This window comes from Rattus norvegicus, chromosome 10, assembly GCF_021556685.1.
Source record: "Rattus norvegicus strain SHRSP/BbbUtx chromosome 10, alternate assembly SHRSP_T2T, whole genome shotgun sequence".
NCBI lineage: Eukaryota > Metazoa > Chordata > Mammalia > Rodentia > Muridae > Rattus > Rattus norvegicus.
This window is the reverse complement of record NC_141543.1, coordinates 95,654,563-95,672,500: the sequence shown is the minus strand read 5'-3', so window position 1 is coordinate 95,672,500 and position 17,938 is coordinate 95,654,563. Positions and strand designations below refer to the sequence as shown.

At 43.9% G+C, this 17,938-nt stretch overlaps 1 protein-coding gene across 6 annotated transcripts in view; it reads left to right on the top strand.

Annotated features, from left to right (window-relative positions):
• The first annotated feature begins 11,343 nt into the window (after window positions 1-11,343).
• Kansl1 (KAT8 regulatory NSL complex subunit 1) overlaps window positions 11,344-17,938 on the top strand; it is a 130,791-nt gene continuing 124,196 nt past the window's right edge. For 4 of the 6 annotated variants that reach the window (XM_087573233.1, XM_087573227.1, XM_087573230.1 and 1 more), the window contains 2 exon segments: window positions 11,344-11,369; window positions 13,055-13,169. The gene's annotated coding sequence lies outside the window, so the exon portion shown is untranslated. 6 annotated transcript variants of the gene reach the window in all.

The window sequence follows — 17,938 nt, the reverse complement described above, 5'->3', positions numbered from 1 at the left end:
ATGTCTGCTGCCAGCCTTCTGGGTGGATAAAAGGTTAATGCATTCCTTCCTTTGAAGGCATAGCCCACAGCTTTAACCTGAGTGCTTGTTGGTGAGCACAATGACTTTCGTGCCCCACTCAGTTTACTAACTCATACTGGGTGCTCAACTACTGCCTTCACAGAGAACAGCGCTGCAGATGGACAGAAGCCTAACAGTGACATCAGGTGACCTCTAATGGCTGGAACTCTTGAAGCACTGTGTAAGCTGTGCTATGACCTAGGAGTAAGCAGAATTGCTACGCTTGCGTGCATTTTACTCCAGCACCACTGAATAGCTGTGTAATAATCTCTGTCTCTCCTCTCCTCTCCCCTCCCACACCCCCTGGCTTTTAGAGACGGGGTCTCTCTGTGTAGCTATGGATGTCCTGGAACTGGCTCTATAGAGTAGGCTGTCCTCAAACTCAGAGATCCACCTGTCCCTTCCCCTGAGGGCTGGAATTAAAGACATGTGCCATCATGCTGAGCTGCACTCTTTTTTTTTTTTTAAGATTTTATTTATTTACTGTATATATGTGAGTACACTGTAGCTGTCTTCAGACACACCAGAAGAGGTAGCATCAGATCCCATTACAGATGATTGTGAGCCACCATGTGGTTGCTGGGAATTGAACTCAGGACCTCTGGAAGAGCAGTCATTGCTCTTATCTGCTGAGCCATCTCTCCAGCCCCTCTGAGCTGCACTCTTAATTAAATCCACGACAGCAGAGATAGAGGACGTGATAAACATATGATATTATAAAGGAAAGTAAACACAAACGGATGGGCTTGTATTATGCTTAATTCAGAAATGCAGCTTTCCATTTCCTTCTATACGTATGTATGTGCGTTGTGTATGTGGAGACCAGAGGTTAACACTAGGCATCTTCTTCAACTGCTCTGCACTTTACTGAGACAGGGTCTCTCTCTCACTCACTGACTCAGCTAGACTGACTGGCTAGCAAGTCCCGAGACTCCTTCTGTTTCCACTTCCCTGTGCTTGGATTCTAGGTATGTGCTTTCTTGCCTGGTTTTTGTGTGGTGGAGGTTTTGATCTCAAGTCCTCATGCTTGCATCGCAAGCACTTGACAGACTGAACCATCTCCTTATGTTTTAACCCATAAAACACCACATCATGCCGGGATCAGTTCTTTTATGCTAACGGTTCAAACGTGTCATCTTTTTTTTTTTTTTTTAAAAAAAACTTTTATTGTTGCTGGGCAGTGGTGGCGCATGCCTTTAATGTTAGCACTCAGGAGGCAGAGGCAGGTGGAAATCTGTGTGAGGCCAGCCTGGTCTACAGAGTGAGATCCAGGACAGCCAGCGCTACATGGAGAAACCCTGTCTCAAAGAAAGAAAGAAAAAGAGGAAGGAAGGAAGGAAGGAAGGAAGGAAGGAAGGAAGGAAGGAAGGAAAAAGATTGGCCTTGGGCCATATCTGTGAGGTGTTTCTTCATTGCTTATTGATGTATGAGGTAGGTCCCCGCCTACTGTAGGCAGTGCCACCCCTTGGAAGGGAGGCTGGAAGAAAAGGCAAGCAGGTCAACAGTGTTCCCCCATGATCTCTGCTTCAGTCCCTAGCTCTAGGCTTCTGCCATGTGCGCCTGCCCTGGCTTCCCTGTTTGATGGACTGTATGTAACATGCATTCCAAATAAACCCTTTCCTCCCCACACTGCTTTTGGTCATGGTGTTTATCATGGCAACAGAGAGAAGCAAACTAAGATACATTTTTAAACATGGTGTGAACGCTCAATAATTTGTTTTTCATGAATTTTTATGAAATATTTATAAAATATTTTAAGAAAATCAACTCTTGCAAGTTGTCTTCTGACTGCTACACATGCTCTGTGGCACCCTCATGGCTGTATCTGCACATATAAATATTATACACACACATACCCCATATATACCACATATACATACTCACATGCCATATACATACTCACATGCCATACACACACACACATACCACACACACACACACACACATAACCCATACACACACATCCCACATACACCACACACACACAAATTCCACATACATCACACACATACACACACACAATCACACAACATACACACACACACACACACACAATTTAAGAAAAGTCTAGTGACCTGGAGAGAGTGCTCACTGAGTAAGAGTGGAACTGTTCAATCATGAGGACCTGAGTGCAAATGTCTAGCTGTTGTGCTCTGTGTCCGTGACCCCAGTGCTTTGGGGGCAGAGACAGCAGGGATTACCGGGGCTTGCTGGACACTAGACTAACCCAAGGCTCAGTGCAAGACTCTGTATCAAGGGAGAACAAAGCTGAGAATATGAGGACAGAACACCTAATAGTCTTATATGTGTGCACCACACACAATTAGAATTAAAACATCTCTGTAGCCCAGGCTAGCCTCAAACTCACTCTGTAGACCAGGCTAGCCTCCAACTCAGAGATCCACCTGCCTCTGAGTGCTGTAATTAAAGGCATGCACCACCACACACAGCTGGCCTTGTCTCAGAATAAACAAAAACAAACAATTCAAATAAAAAGAGCCACAACAACACAAAGAACCATTACATTTTGAGAGCTTCCAACACATGGCTGTAGTCTCAGCTCTTGGGAAGCTGAGAGAGTAGGATCACAATTTGAGCAGTGAAATTATGTTTAGAGGCCAGCCTGGGCTAACCTAGATTCTCTCAAAACAAAACAAATCATCAACAATAAAACAAACAAACTGGACTTGAGCGATGGCTCTGTGGCTGAGGGCACTGGCTGCTTGGCAAAGGACCCATGATCCTCTGATACCCGTGTTCCGTGACTCACAATCTCCACCTCCAAGAGATCAGGTGCCTTTCTCTGACCTTCTAGGGAATCTGTATTCAAGTGCATATATCCACACAGACACACAGACACATAATCAAAGACTAAAACAAATCTTTTTTTTTTTTTTTTTAAAAAAATATAAAACCGGGGCTGGGGATTTAGCTCAGTGGTAGAGCGCTTACCTAGGAAGCGCAAGGCCCTGGGTTCGGTCCCCAGCTCCGAAAAAAAGAACCAAAAAAAAAAAAATATATATAAAACCAGATCCTCTTTTCCTGCTCAGAGATCATTGACATCATAAAAGACACATGGACCAGGAAGTGCATGACCAGCCATCCAATTCAGAGGGAACGAATGGTTGTCTACGCCTGTAATCCCAGGCAGGCAGCAGTGCCAAACACAGAACTTTGGGGAAAACTGGACAAAAATTTAAAAACAGAACAGAACAAACAAATGCCGGATCCCATTTTTTTTTTTTTTTTTTGGTGGAAAGGAGCTGGCTTCTGAGTTGTTTTATGATTCCTTGGCTTATGCAAACACAGACAAAGCTTGTAAGACGTGGTCCGTCTGAGAAGAAAAAGACCTCAAGAAAGCAATGAAAAGAACGCAGGGAGAGAGCGAAGATGGCCAGGGGACCGGAAGAGCTGACAGTGAGCCAGGCCAAGGTGAGCTGGAGAGTGAGCGATGGACAGGAGTGGAGATACTGGGGTGACCTCGCCTGCTCAGTGATGGTCCACTTCCTCTCTGTCTTGCTTTAAATATCTTTTTTTTCTTTTATTTAACTCTTTAAAATGTTTATTTATTTTTCTTTCACATACATTGCTGTTCTGCCTATGTGTGTATGTGTATGAGAATGTTGAACACCTTAGGAACCGGAGGTACAGACAGTTGTGAGCGGCCATGTGGGTGCTGGGAATTGAACCCGAGTCCTTTGAAAGAACAGCAGTGTTCTTAACTGCTGAGCCATCTCTCCAGCCTCATATTTCCCTTTTTTCTTTTTATTAAATATGTTTTTGCTTCTATTTTTTATTTAAGTGTATGTGTGTGCCTGCATGAGTTGTTATACACACCACATGTATGCAGGTTCCCCCTCGTAGGCTGAAGGAAGTGGAATTATGGGTATTTGTGAACTACCTGATATGAGTGCTGACAACCAAAATCTGCCCTTCTGCAAGAACAATAATTTTGTTTTAACTGCTCGTCCAGCTTTCTAGCCCCAAGACAAGGCAAATTTCTAAGGAGAGGACTAATAAAATTTACACACACACACACACACACACACACACACACACAACACACACACACACACAACACACACACACACACACACACACACACACACACACACACACACACACACACACACACCACACACACACCAGAAAAGTTATGCTGCACTCTGTTAGTTTCTTGTTCCGTAGCTCTGCTGGTTTGTAAGGAAAGCATGTCTCGCATGCAGGGCTGGCTTCTGAGTCCCACAGGTAACACAGCTTATGGACACCGTCTGAATCTTGTCAAACTCCTATCTTTCAAATTCTCCTCTCATGGACTAGACCATCACAAGTCTGTATGGAAGGGTGACATTAACTCTCCTATCCCTCTGCTAATGCTTTCTTCACTGGCCCATCAGATTTCACCGACAAAACTCTAGCTCAAAAATAAAATTAAGAGGTTTTCTTTCTTTCTATAGAAAGAGTTCTTCTCCCTCCTCCCCCCTCCCCTCCTCTCTTTCGAACTTCCTTCCTTCCTTTTCCTTTAGAACTTTCTTTTTCCCTCCCTCTCCCTCCCTTCCCCCCTCCTTCTGTCCTTCCCCCTCTTTCTTCCTTCCTTCCTTCCTTCCTTCCTTTCTTTCTTTCTTTCTTTTTTTCTTTTTTTCAGAGCTGGGGACTGAACCCAGGGCCTTGCACTTGCTAGGCAAGTGCTCTACCACTGAGCTAAATCCCCAACCCTTTCTTCCTTCTTTCTTTCCTTCCTTTCTTTCCTTCCTTCCTTCCTTTCTTTCTTTCTTTCTTTCTTTCTTTCTTTCTTTCTTTCTTTCTTTCTTTCTTTCTTTCTCTCTTCATTTTACAAGACTGGAGAGATGCCTTACGGCCATTGGTTACTTTTGTAGATCACCCAAGTTCAATTTCCTGCACTCACATGGCGGCTTATAATATTCTGTTATTCCAGTTTCAGAGACCCGAGGCCCTCTTCTGGTCTCCATAGGCACACCTGGTACACAGATATACATGCCGGTAAACCACCCATACATATAAAATAATAAAATATTTTTAAAAAAATTTAAAGACTTATCTTTATTTCCTTCCTGCCTGCAGGTCTGTGCATCGTGTGCTTGGTGCCCACGAAGGCCAGAAGGGGCTTCAGATCCCCTAGAACCGGAGTTACAGACAGTTGTGAGCTGCTACGTGGGTGCTGGTATCTGAACCCAGGTCCTCTGCAAGAGCAACCAGTGCTTTCAAATGCTGACTATTTCTCTGACCCCAAAGCAGTTTTGAAGTGGAAATTTAAGGGCTCTTTGGAAAGTCAGTTGGAAGGTGTTTTGCTGGGGCAAACACATGAAGGAATGTCTAGATGAAGCAGATACCGGGGAGAGGATGTTCTGCTAAAGCAAGCACGTGAAAGGACACATGACGAAGGATTCTTCGCTAATGACACCCATGTATTGGCCCACCTTACACTGCATAGTTGAGCTGGATTTGTTAGGGCTCCATTGAGAGAAACGCACCAAAAACCTTCTGGTGGAGTGCTGCAGTTTCTTGTCACTTCTGGGGAGTCGGGCTGATTGGTAGAGTGATGTCAGCTGAGACAGACTCAGGTTCTGAGGCCAGACCCGTGGAGGACACATGATGTTTGGAGGGCTATAAATATGACTTGACGGACACGGGAGGAGGCTGAGCTAGGTTTGCTGGTACAGCTAGCTGTGCCATGCTTGTTGGTCTCGAGTCTTCTCTGATCTTCGTTTCCCTGAGAGAGAGGCGTATGTATACCGAGTCCATTTTTCAGTTGGGTTTTTTTTAAATTTTTAAAAATTACTTTTATTGGGATTGGGGATTTAGCTCAGTGGTAGAGCGCTTGCCTAGCAAGCGCAAGGCCCTGGGTTCGGTCCTCAGCTCCGAGGAAAAAAAAAAAAAGACAAAATAATAAAAATTACTTTTATTGTTAAATATAACATAAAATGTATGACTTTTTGTATGCTTTTTTTTTTTTTTTCAGTTAAAATTTTCTGCGGGGAGGAGTGTCAAGAGACAGGGTTTCTCCTTGTCGCCACGGCTGTCCTTGAACTCACAGAGATCTGCCTGCCTCTGTCTCCCCGGTGCTGGGATTAAGGCCTATGCCACCAATGTCCAGCTTAATTAAAATTTTTATTTATCAGTGTGTGTGCATACTTGGCCCACCCGTGGAGGTTCTTCTGTACAAGTGCTACGGCCTATGCTCGCACACACAGTAAGGATAAAAAACAAACAAACAAACCCTACAGTTTAAAGCTGAGCGCTAGGGAAGTCGCTGGAGGAAGGTCGCCAGGACCTGAGCCAGCTTGGGCTATGTAATGAATTCCTAGCCAGCCTAAGTTACCTATGAAACGCTTGTCTCAAAACAAACAGACAACAACAAACCTCAAACCCAAGACAAACAAACCCCCAAACAACGAGCAAATGCCAAAATCAACCGACCAAATCAAAAGAAAGCAAACCAAACAAGAAGCCCAACAAAAACTACAACTTAGGGGTTGGGGATTTAGCTCAGCGGTAGAGCGCTTGCCTAGCACGCGCAAGACCCTGGGTTCCGTCCCCAGCTCCAGGGGGGGGGGGGGGGAGAGGAAAAAAAAACAAAAACAAAAAAACACAACTTAACCACACTACAGTCAGACAGCTGGGATATTTCCAGTTGGAGGCCGTGGGGCGCACTGCTCCTGTGAATATTCTTTTTTTTGGGGTGGGGGGTTCTTTTCTTTTCGGAGCTGGGGACCGAACCCAGGGCCTTGCGCTTCCTAGGCAAGCGCTCTACCACTGAGCTAAATCCCCAACCCTGTGAATATTCTTGTAGGCAACACTGCTAATATAATTCTGCATTCTCTATAAAGCTAGCGGTGGGGCTGCTGGGCCCAGAGAATGTGCGTCTTCAGTTTCATGAGAGATTGTTATCACAGCCTTTTCTAAAGGGGGGGGGGGGGCGTTCCAGCATCGACGCAGTTTGGTGGTCTTTAGTCATTAGCATTGATTTATTCTCTGCCTTTGGGAATTAGAGCAGTCTCCCCGACCCACTGAGTGAGTTTGCGAGGCTTTGAAAAAGATACTGGTCTTCCTTCCCAGAGGAAAGGAAAAACATAGTTGGAAAAAATGGAATAGTCTAACTTTGAAATATTTAAGCGAGAAGCAAGAGTTGAAGGAAACTTTATTATTATTCTTATTAATCGAACTCGCTGTCTTCCATAACATTAATACAGATAATCGTCACAGAATTTTCATGGACTGGCCTGGAATATAAGATGCCCAAAAATATGATAAAAATGATATTTAATCATTGAGTATGTTGTCTCTATCAGCCTTTTTTTTTTTTTTTTCAACACTAGAGAGGACACGTGGGACTTCATGCTTACTAGCTAAATCCTGTCTACTGAACCAAATAATCTATCTCTTTAGGATTTTAAAACTTCATTGCAAGAAGGGCAGTGGTGGCACACGCCTTAATCCTAGCACTGGGGAGGTGGAGGCAGGTGGATCTCTGCAAGTTTGAGGCTAGGCTGGTCTATCCAGTGAGTTCCAGACAGCCAGGGCTACACAGAGAAACCCTGTCTTGAAAAAATAAAGAAACAACAGCAGCAGCAACAGAAATCAAAACAAAAAATACCCAAACCCATTACATGTATTATATAACTTAATCCTCATAATAATCCTAATAGGAAAGGATTATTATTATTGTTATTATTATTATTATTATTATTATTATTATTATTAACCTTCCCATTTCCGGATGACGTTCTCCAGACTTGCCTGGAACTTTCAATGTACATGAGGATGGCTTCCTTCCTCCACCTCCCAGTATAGGGATTATAGGCAAATGTCACCATCCCTGACACTTTTTATGTGGGGTTTCTGACAAGGTTTCACTCTAAAATCCATTCTGGCCTGAAACTCACTAGGTAGACAAGACTCATCTTAAATTGGGAGCTATCCTTCTGTCTCCACAGTGCTAAGATTACAGATGTGAACCACCATACCTGATTTAGAAGCAAACAAGTAAGCGAGCACACATGTGTGTATGAATGTATGCATGTACGTGTGGATGTTAGTTCTGGGGACTGAACCTGGATATGCTAGGCAGCCTAGTACTAACCCAGTACATTTTTTACAAAAGTTTTATTCCATGTGTATGAGTTCGTGCCTACATGTAGGTGTGTGCATGCCTGTGGAAGTCAGGTGAAGGCGTCAGACCCCCTGGACCTGGAGTTACAGACTGTTGTGAGCCACCACATGTGTGCTGCAGATTGAACGCAGGTCCTCTGCAAGAGCAGCTGCTGCTGTAACTACAGAGTCACCCCTCTACTCCCTGCTCTGCCCCACTTTGTAGACAGTAACCAGGTAGTGCTGAGAAGGTCATCTAAGCAGAATTAATCGACTGAGAAAATATTGATGGAGAACTTTTCATTTTCATTTCAAAAATTATTTCCAACATGTGAATTATGTTTGCATCATTTCCATCCCTACGTCCAATTCCTTCTGTCCATCCCTTACGTTCATCCTTCCTCTAACTCCAACTCCTGTGTCCCTTCTACTTCCTCTCGGATGCCCAGCCTCCTCTTTAATTAAAAGGCAGGATCAAGAGTAAGGTCAGATAAAGACAGGTCTTGCTATGTAGCCTGAGGTCGTCTCCAATTGGGATCTTCCTGTGCCAGTCTCTCAAGTGCAGGCATTTCAACACCACCATATCCGGCTCAGGTTATCCTTATTCTTGGGAATTAATGACATCCCATCCCAGCCTCTATTTCCTCGTGATTATAGATCTTCACATGCCTCAAGTGTCCCCTCTCCCTCTGTCCTTGGGCCCCCACTGAACTGTCCCATCGGTCCTTTCTTTTTCTTTGAAGAAAGACAAGATGCATATAAATTCTTTCTTCAGCTCTCATTTATTACTGTTTTTCTTTGTGCCGCAGGGATGTCAGACATCTGCGGGTGTGTGTGGGAACCAGACAGTATTTGGGGGCAAGGGAGACCAGAAATAGGAGGAGGAGCCACGGTGTGTGTAGGGTGGGTTGGATAATCTCTTTACCTTAGGTTTTTATTTGTTGATTTTGGTGTGTGTGTGTGTGTATGTGTGTGTGTGTGTGTGTGTGTGTGTGTGTGTGTTTGTTAGTCTGTGCGTGTGTTAGTTTGTGTGTGTATGTATGCGTTTATGTGTGTGTGTATGTGTTAGTCTGTGTGTTAGTGTGTGCGTGTATGTGTGTGTGTTTGTGTGTGTTAGTCTGTGTATGTGTGTGTTTGTTAGTCTGTGTGTGTTAATGTGTGTGTGTGTGTGTGTGTGTGTGTGTGTGTGTGTGTGTTAGTCTGTGGTCTATACAATAGGAATTCCATGAAGTTTTGCTCTAATGCAAGAGAATATATATATTTTCTCAACTGTGAATGGAGACAACAAACTTTAGTAGTTTCAGCAGAACCCACAGCTCTGTCATCTAATATATTGTAGTTTCACAGTGTTTCAGATTTTTAGTATGACAGTTGTTTCAGATTTTTCTCTTTAAAGTATGACTCGGTTATTACTTTAAAGTTATAAATTCAATTCAATTAATTATTACTTATTTTTTAAAAGCACCTATATTGCTATAGTACACTTTTAGAAATATTTTTGAAAACTTGGTTCTTTTTGTAAGTTTTCCGGGTTCTTGATAAATGGCCATCAATGGCATGCTTGTCCTAAAACTGTATCTCAGGGGCTGGAGAGACAGTTTGGCAGTTCAGAGCTCTTGCCTGCTCTTGCACGGGACAGAGGATTCAGTCTCCAGCACAGTGGCTCCAGCAGTTTGTAATTCTAGTTACTTCAGGGCTCAAGGCTCTCTGAGGGCACCAGCACTGCACACCGTGGGCTTTACGTACATGCAGGCAGAACACTCAGACACATAAAAATACACATCTTGTAGAACAAACTATATTTTAGTACAAGCAGCGTTCTTGGGGCTTCTCTGTAGCCCAGATGATCCTCTGCAGTGAATCTGGTCTGTGTCCTCAGGTTTCCTAAATGCATTTGATACGATGAAAAAAATTCTGGGAGAATCCTTATGTGTCAATAAGACTGAAAAAGTTAAGATTTCTGGCTTATGGGTATTTTCTTTTTAGTTCTTACTGTCACATGTCTACTATGGCCTAAAAACAGTTCTCTAAGTGTGGCCTCAAGACCTAAGGATCTCTCATAGTTTTAGTATTCTTGCTCCTCTGCCTTCGTGCTGTTTTGCCATTATTTTAGCTGGTTTTTTGTTTTGTTTTGTTTTGTTTTCCGATTTGAGAAAGTTGATCTTTCAGTATGTTGACTCCTCATTTGTGGATTGTTTAGTCTCCCCAGTGTTTTGGAATTCCTCAGAACACACTTATTACTGGTATTTAAAACAAACTAAAAGGTAAGACTCCCCAGTACATGTGAATGCTGTCCTGGTTTTCTTAGATAACCATTTTGTTTCAAAATATTTGGATTCAAAATATTTTTTCTTTTCTTTCTTTTTTTTTTTTTTTTGAAATAGTCTCTTTGTAGCCCAGGCTGGCTTTTGCACTTAATAATTTTCTGCATGAGTTTCTTGTGCTATAATCACAAGCATATGGATCATGCTATGATAATTAATATTATTTTAGCTGTAATGTTTGTGGATGGCACAAAAATCAGTATCTACAAAGGATGTGCCTGAGAGATTAAGTATTCCTCTTCCTTGGTCTGCTGAGAACTCCATGTCATCCAGGAGGCAACCACTGTTAACACCTCTGAGAGTGATTTTTGACTCAGCTTTCTCTCAATTCCTTCCTGGTCTGTGAGATGTATGGCCTTTCCAGGCCCTCAGGACCTCAAATCTGGTTGACTTTAAAAACAAACATTTATATATGTGTATATTTTATGTACATATACAAAATCTCTCCCTATGGCCTTCCGGGCCGGGTTCTCATCACATCGCTTCCTGGATGAAGAACCTGGAAGGGTGAGGTGAGGGGCAGGGGTTGGGGGTGACAGAGAAGGGGACCTGAGGGACTGAGGCCAGGGGTTGAGTGGTGGACTGCTGTGAAGCACTGTAGGGATTCCTATTCTTATTTCTCCCACCAGGCCGCCCTCCAGCTCCGTCCAGCTCAAGCCTCTCCTTTCCTAGGGCCGAGACAGAGACAGAGAGATACAGAGACAGAGACGCCAAGGCACCAGCATCTCTCCCCCCCTCCCCATCCCGCCCCATAGCTCTGACGGACGTCCACTCTTAGCCAATGGTGCTCGCGAATTGCCCTCGGCGGGCCAATGGGAGACAGAGGAGGGCGGAAGCTTGCCCGCCCCCCACTCTAGGCTTGGTTGAGCCGTGCAGGTAGGTCTGGGGCCGGGGGAGCTGCCGTTGGCACTGCTGCCCCGGGGGGTGGGGGCGCGGCGGGTCGGGGTGATGGTGGTGCAGGGTGGCGTGTCTGGGCCGGAGGACGCCGTGGGGGGCGCCGTCGCGGGGCGGCGGGAGGTTGAGGGGTCGCGGGAGCCGGCGCCGCGGAGGGCCCTGAAGGCGGCCGGTCTGAGGACGCGGGGACGCGTGTGTGGGGCGCGGGGACCCTCGGCCGGCGCCCACCCTCAAGGCCTCGGCCTCCGGCCGTGGACCGCGGCGTGCCGGGCGACGAGTGGCCACAGGGCCCAGGAGGGGGGCACCGAGCACAGCCGGGGGCGCCAGGCCGAGCGAGGTGGGACGGACCGTGGCAGGACGGGAAGCGGCATCCCGCGGGCCGCCCCCTCCTGAGGCGAGTCGGTCAACGGCCACGGGCCCCGGGCCGCGAGCCCCAGCCACGGCCGCCCCCCTCCTAACAATGGGGACCGGGCCGGAGGAGTCGTGGGCCGCGGGGGATGGGAGAGGCTCCCGGACGAGGGTCCGAGGCGGGGGAGGGGCGCGGACTCGAGCTCGCTGGGATCTCGGCCCCGCGGTCCTGTAGAGCTGGGGTCCTGTAGAGCTGGGGTCGCGTCGCGGGGTAGTGTGTGGGGGTGCCCAGGCTCGCCTGAGAGTCGGGTCAAGAGTCAAACTCCCGTCCCCACCCCCCAAAATCCAATGAGCGCTAGGCAAAGTGATGCCAAGTGTCCCTAACCGAAGTGACAAACGTGGAGACAGCAAACCCACTCCAGAGCTTTATTTTTAAAACGGGGACATCGACTCTGATTTTAAGAAATTATTTTTAAAGAGGTGAGTGTGTTATTTTTGTGTTCCTACTCGGGCAAGCCTCCATTTTAAGTGAAGCAGTAACTGGTTAAGCTGGAATTTTCATTCAGGCCTAGGACATAGGCTCCTAGAAGGAGTCATTTAGTCCATTCTTCTGAGTCCCTGCAAACTTAACACCCTCCATCTTCAAAATTAATTCCTCTGGTCTGCTTTTGAAAATCTCTGGAAAAGAATGGTCTTTTCTTTTTTGCTTGTACTTCGGTGAGGAATAGATGCTACTTACTTTTTTAATGTAGTTTCAGCTCTGAAACAATTTTAAGAAAAGTTAAAAACTGGAATTGTCAGAAGTTTTTTTTTTTTTGTTTGTTTACCAAATAAAATAGTTGTACATCTTTTTAGATAGTTAATAAATTATTTTCAGTAGTGTTTATGAAATACTCTGGTAGTAATAACTTTTCCTTTAGGATTTTAGTTTTCTGAACCTTTGATAAGTAATTTTCAGTTACTTAAGATTTACGTTGTTCTTTGATATAAAATATATTTCTACACACACACACACAGATAAACATATGCCCTTTACAAAGGGAATTTTATATTGTATCTTTTTCCTTCTTGGGGGGTTTTGAGACCATCTCAATAAGTAGCTCTCACCTGGCCCAGAACTCACTGTGTCTACCAGGCTGGTGTTGAACTGGTAGATAACAGCCTGCTTCAGTCTCCTCTGAGTGCTAGGACTAAAGTGCACCACGCCCAGCACTTGTACACTTTTTAAGCAACTAGTATTGAATGCCTTTCCCAGATAGATTAAGCTATTTACATATGCTATTTTTTCCATCTAAGTGAAAAAAATTCTTCCTTTTCAGATCTCCTTAATTCCTTATCCGTGGTAACTGGGGAATTACTTAGTCTCTTCCTGCTTATTTCTGAGTTGTCTGAACTATTCCTGACACTATGTATGCTATTTGGATGCCTCTTAAGGTAAGATATATTTGCTTTTCGTTATTTTTATTTTGTTATTTCATATATGTATTTTAGAATCAAGAATACTTGTTCCCGTGTGTTTTGAGTCAGGGTTTCAGAGTCCAGGCTGCTCTGGAACTTTGTAGTTTGCTGAGCATGGCCTTAACTTCATGTATTTGCTGCCTCTACGTTCCAAATGCTAGGATTATAGGTGTTTGCTACTAGGTCTAGATCTACCTAGAATGTTCTTGAACCTGTGGCTCTTCAGGATACCCATCCTTAGAACCATTAGGTTCTTAGGATTTGTTATTGCTGTTCTTGATTGCTGCTGTTCAGACATTAGTGAAGTTCTTAAATTAACTCTATAAGGATGGGTTCCAGTTTTTACTTATTATAGCTTACATCTTGTGAAATTATGTTCCACCTGGTAGATGTGTTGCCAATTCAGACCTTGAGGTCCATTTTCAAACTGGTACTTCAGAGTCATATGAACTTGGGCGTGTCCCACTTTTGCAAATCAGTAGCTGATTCATGTGTTACAAAAGATGTGTCATTAACCATTTGATTGCTCTGACATTTCACGCAGTATATGTGTTTATTCTTCAAATGCCCTGCTGCTCCTCAGGCCAATGTGTGAGTCCTTACACTTTTTTTTCAACAGGTGGCCATTGTGCCCTTTCCTTTTCCAGGGTGTGCAAGATACGCCTCATTTGGGCAATGTGGACATGTGACCATTTGATAAAAAGATAGTTCTTTAAGTCTCTTGTGGCTCTTTCTGTTCAGAGATGGCAAAAGAACTCTCTAGTAGGACTGAGCTGTGAAAAGTGAGGAGATGAGAGAAAGGACCAAGGCAAGATCAACAGTGAAGTCTGTCAGCCTCTCCTTCCCTGATAGTTAGATACTGGTGTAGCTTGTGGGGATTCCAGCATAGTGCAGTGGGAGAGCCCTAGTGCAGTCTGAATAACCTAAACATTTGGACTTTTGGGAAATCTTTAGGTAATGCAGACTGAATCTTGTCCTCATTATGTTTTGGATGCTATAGTTGGATAATGGGTGCTTATATTAATATGAAGGGATCCAAAGGGACACATTTTTTTCCAGCCTTTCCCCAACAGTTCAGTTGGAAGGGTTGAATGGAGAAACACAGCCAGAAGTTCTGAGTGCCTAGGAATGGAGGACCTTGTATAATTGTGCTTCCACTCTTCACAGTTGTTTTGTGCTAGGACTTGCCTCTATGATAAAGTTTCCTTGGTTTTAAGGTATTAGATATATTGAGGCATACTTTTTTTTTTAAGAATTATTTATTTATTTTATGTATATGAGTACACTGTAGCTATCTTCAGACACACTAGAAGAGGGCATCAGATCCCATTACAGATGGTTGTGAGCCACCATGTGGTTGCTGGGAATTGAACTCAGGACCTCTGGAAGAGCAGTCAGTGCTCTTAACCGCTGAGCTATCTCTCCAGACCCTGAGGCATACTCCCCCCCAGCCCCCCAGGAGCTGGGGACCGAACCCAGGGCCTTGCGAGTGCTAAGCAATCGCTCTACCACTGAGCTAAATCCCCAACCCCCTGAGGCATACTTCTTAAAGATGATGTATAGTGTTTGTTTTACCTTTAATTCTTGGCAAATCTGGGGTATTATAATACTGTAACCCCTATTAGTGGACCACAGTAGGAATACATAGGAATACAGACAAAAAGTCTGTCTTCTAGTGTGTATGAATTATCTGTTAACTACTTGAGAATGAAGTTATGTGGCTGTTTAGTTTTGTGTTCCCTACCAATCCTTTGGTGTAAAGATGTGCGAACTCTATAAAGTTTTTTGTATTGAGATAGAATCTTGCTATATAGCCTAAACTGGCCTAGAACTCAAATGTTTCAGCCTCTTAAATGTTTTTCCTTCACATTTTCCTCCCATTTTTATACTTAAGAACATTTCAGAATTACAATGTTTAATTTGGGAATAATGGTACTTTTTCCTGTATTTTCATCAGATTGGAATTACTTGTCTGTTTGTCTGTCTGTCTTTGGGTTTTCTAGACATGGTATCTTTGTGTAATCCTAACTGTCTTGGAACTCAAATTCAGAGATCAACCTGCCTCTGCCTCCCAAGTTCTGGAATTAAAGACATGCACCACCATGTCTGGAGTGAAATAATTAAAAAAAATTTTTTTAAAATTTTATTTATGTGTCTGGTATGAATGTGCCACATTTATGTGGGTACCCAGGAAGGCCAGAAGTGGGTGTCAGATCTGGAGCTGTAGTTAGAGGTGGTTGTGAGTGCTGAGTGTCAAACGAGTCCTCTGTAAGAGCAGCAGGTGCTCTTAACGACTGCTATTCTCTCTAGTACCTAAGAATTATTTTAAAAAGATTTATTCATTTTATGTTATATGAGTACACTGTAGCTGTCTTCAGACACACCAGAAGAGGACATCAGATCCCATTACAGATGGCTGTGAGCCACTGTGTGGATGCTGGGAATTGAACTCAGGACCTCTGGAAGAGCAGTCAGTGCTCTTAACCACTGAGCCATTTCTCCAGCTCTTTTTTTTTGGTTTAAAGACAGGGTATCATATAGCTCAAGCAGGCTTCAAACTCATGATATAGCTGAGTATGACCTCTAACTCCCCCTACCTCCACCTCCTGAGTGCTGGGATTCTAGATAGGTATGAGCTTCCATACTATGCCTGGTTATAACGTTGTGCTAGTGAGCCTAACCCAGCATAGCTTACATCCTAGGTAGCATCTTTCCCAACTGAGCTACGTTCTAGTCCTGAGAGTTGCCCTGCCCACAGGTTCCTGGTATGTAACCTTGGCTGCTTAAAACTCACTAGGTAGACCAGGCTGGTCTTGAACTCATGGTGATTCTCTTGTCTTAGTCTCCTGAGCGGTGAGATTACTAGCATTCTTGGCCAGTGACTTGAGTTTATTGATAGTATCTTTTTGGTATGAACTGCAAGGTCAAGCACTAAAACTCTTAACCGCTGAGCCATTTCTCCAGCCCCCAAAGTGAACTCTTAAAAAGTTCTCATAACTTAACTTCTGCAAGTCTAACCTCTTCCTGTCCTCATACCCTGATGCTGGTACCATTATTCATTCAGTCACTCAGGTCAGGGGTTTGGAAGACCTACAGAGTGTTTCTTGTGCCATTTTAACCACCACTTTATTTTTTTAAGCATCAGGCTTATATTTGAATTACTCATTGTTAAGTTGCTAATTATGTATTGTGTATGTGTGCGCATGTGCACACCTGCCACAGTGCACATAGGAAGGTCAGAAGACAGCTCTTAGGGACCAATCAGTTCTGTACTTCTACCATGTGGGTCCCCAAGATTGAACCCAGATTATCAACCTTGGCAGTATACACCTTTACCTGCAGTATACACCTTTACCAGTATACAGCCTATTACCTTCCTTCTCAATGTTTTCCTGCTTATTTTTACTTCCCCTTCTGAGTTCAGAGCATCACCTGTTGGCCTGCATGGCATCTGAGTCATTTCATCATTCTCTGTACCTTCCAAGCTACATTTATAAGTAAGTGTAGCTCTTACTGAGTGATTATAGCCTGGTTTTTGTTTTTGTTTTTTTACTGTGGTTCTTTCAGCTTTTGAGCTACACTTTAGTTGCTTTAGCCAAGCACTCATGCTCTGATAGCCTGACTCCAGTCGTTTCAAACTGAGCAGTGTAATCTGTTGGCAGTTTACTTTGTGTCTGCCATAGCTGTCCTCTGGGCCTTCACGTAGGCAGTTACCTTTTTTGTAGGGTTTTACTATCTGGGGACTTACTCCTCTTCCCTTTGTTTAAATGTTTGTGTGTGTCTGTCTGAATATGTGCCATGTGTGTGAATGGAGGCCAGAAGAAGGCATCGGGTCCTTTGACGAGCTGGAGTGAGCTCTGTGAGATGTACAGTGGGTGTTAACTAAATGGATCTTCTAGAAGCACAAGAATTGCTCTTAACCACTGCATCTCTCTAGCTGTCTCCTATTTCTTAGTAACAGTTATCATCATAATATTAACAACAACAGAGACTACCACTGAATATATCCTGTGCACTCCAGTGTGTGCAGTGCCTATAGTGTGTTCTGTGGGTGTCCATGCCTAGGACATCTAATATTGAGTGCCCACTAGTCTGCTTCTCTTGTACTTTGTGTAGCCCCTAGGTTCTCTGGGATCAAAGATTTTTTTGTTTTTTTAATTTAATTTATATTTTTAAAATTTTCATTTCTTTTTTTTAAAAATATTTATTTGTTATATATAAGTACACTGTAGCTGACTTCAGACACACCAGAAGAGGGCATCAGATCTCATTACAGATGGTTGTGAGCCACCATGTGGTTGCTGGGATTTGAACTCAGGACCTCTAGAAGAGCAGTCAGTGCTCTTAACCTCTGAGCCGTCTCTCCAGCCCCAAAATTTTCATTTCTTATACTTAGTATTTGGGGTGTGTTTGGAATGGATTGTCTAAGGACATTGCCAGACCTGGGACTTAACTTCTTTATAGTTTTTGAGACAGTCTTACTCTGTAGTCCAATCTTGGCTTGGATTTCACTCTGTAGCTCATGCTGATCTCTTAATTAGTGGTGATCCTTCCACTTAAGTCTTCCAAAACACAATGAAATACACATCTTTAGGAGAGTATCAGTGGAAAAGCTGAATTGTTACGGTTACTTGTCAGTCTTAGTCTTACTCTTTGAAAGTAAACTGAGTCTGGTTTGATAAGTGTAAGCAGCTTTGGCACGAGGGTAGGTAGTAGTCTTAGTTACATTCTTGTGGTGCTGAGGA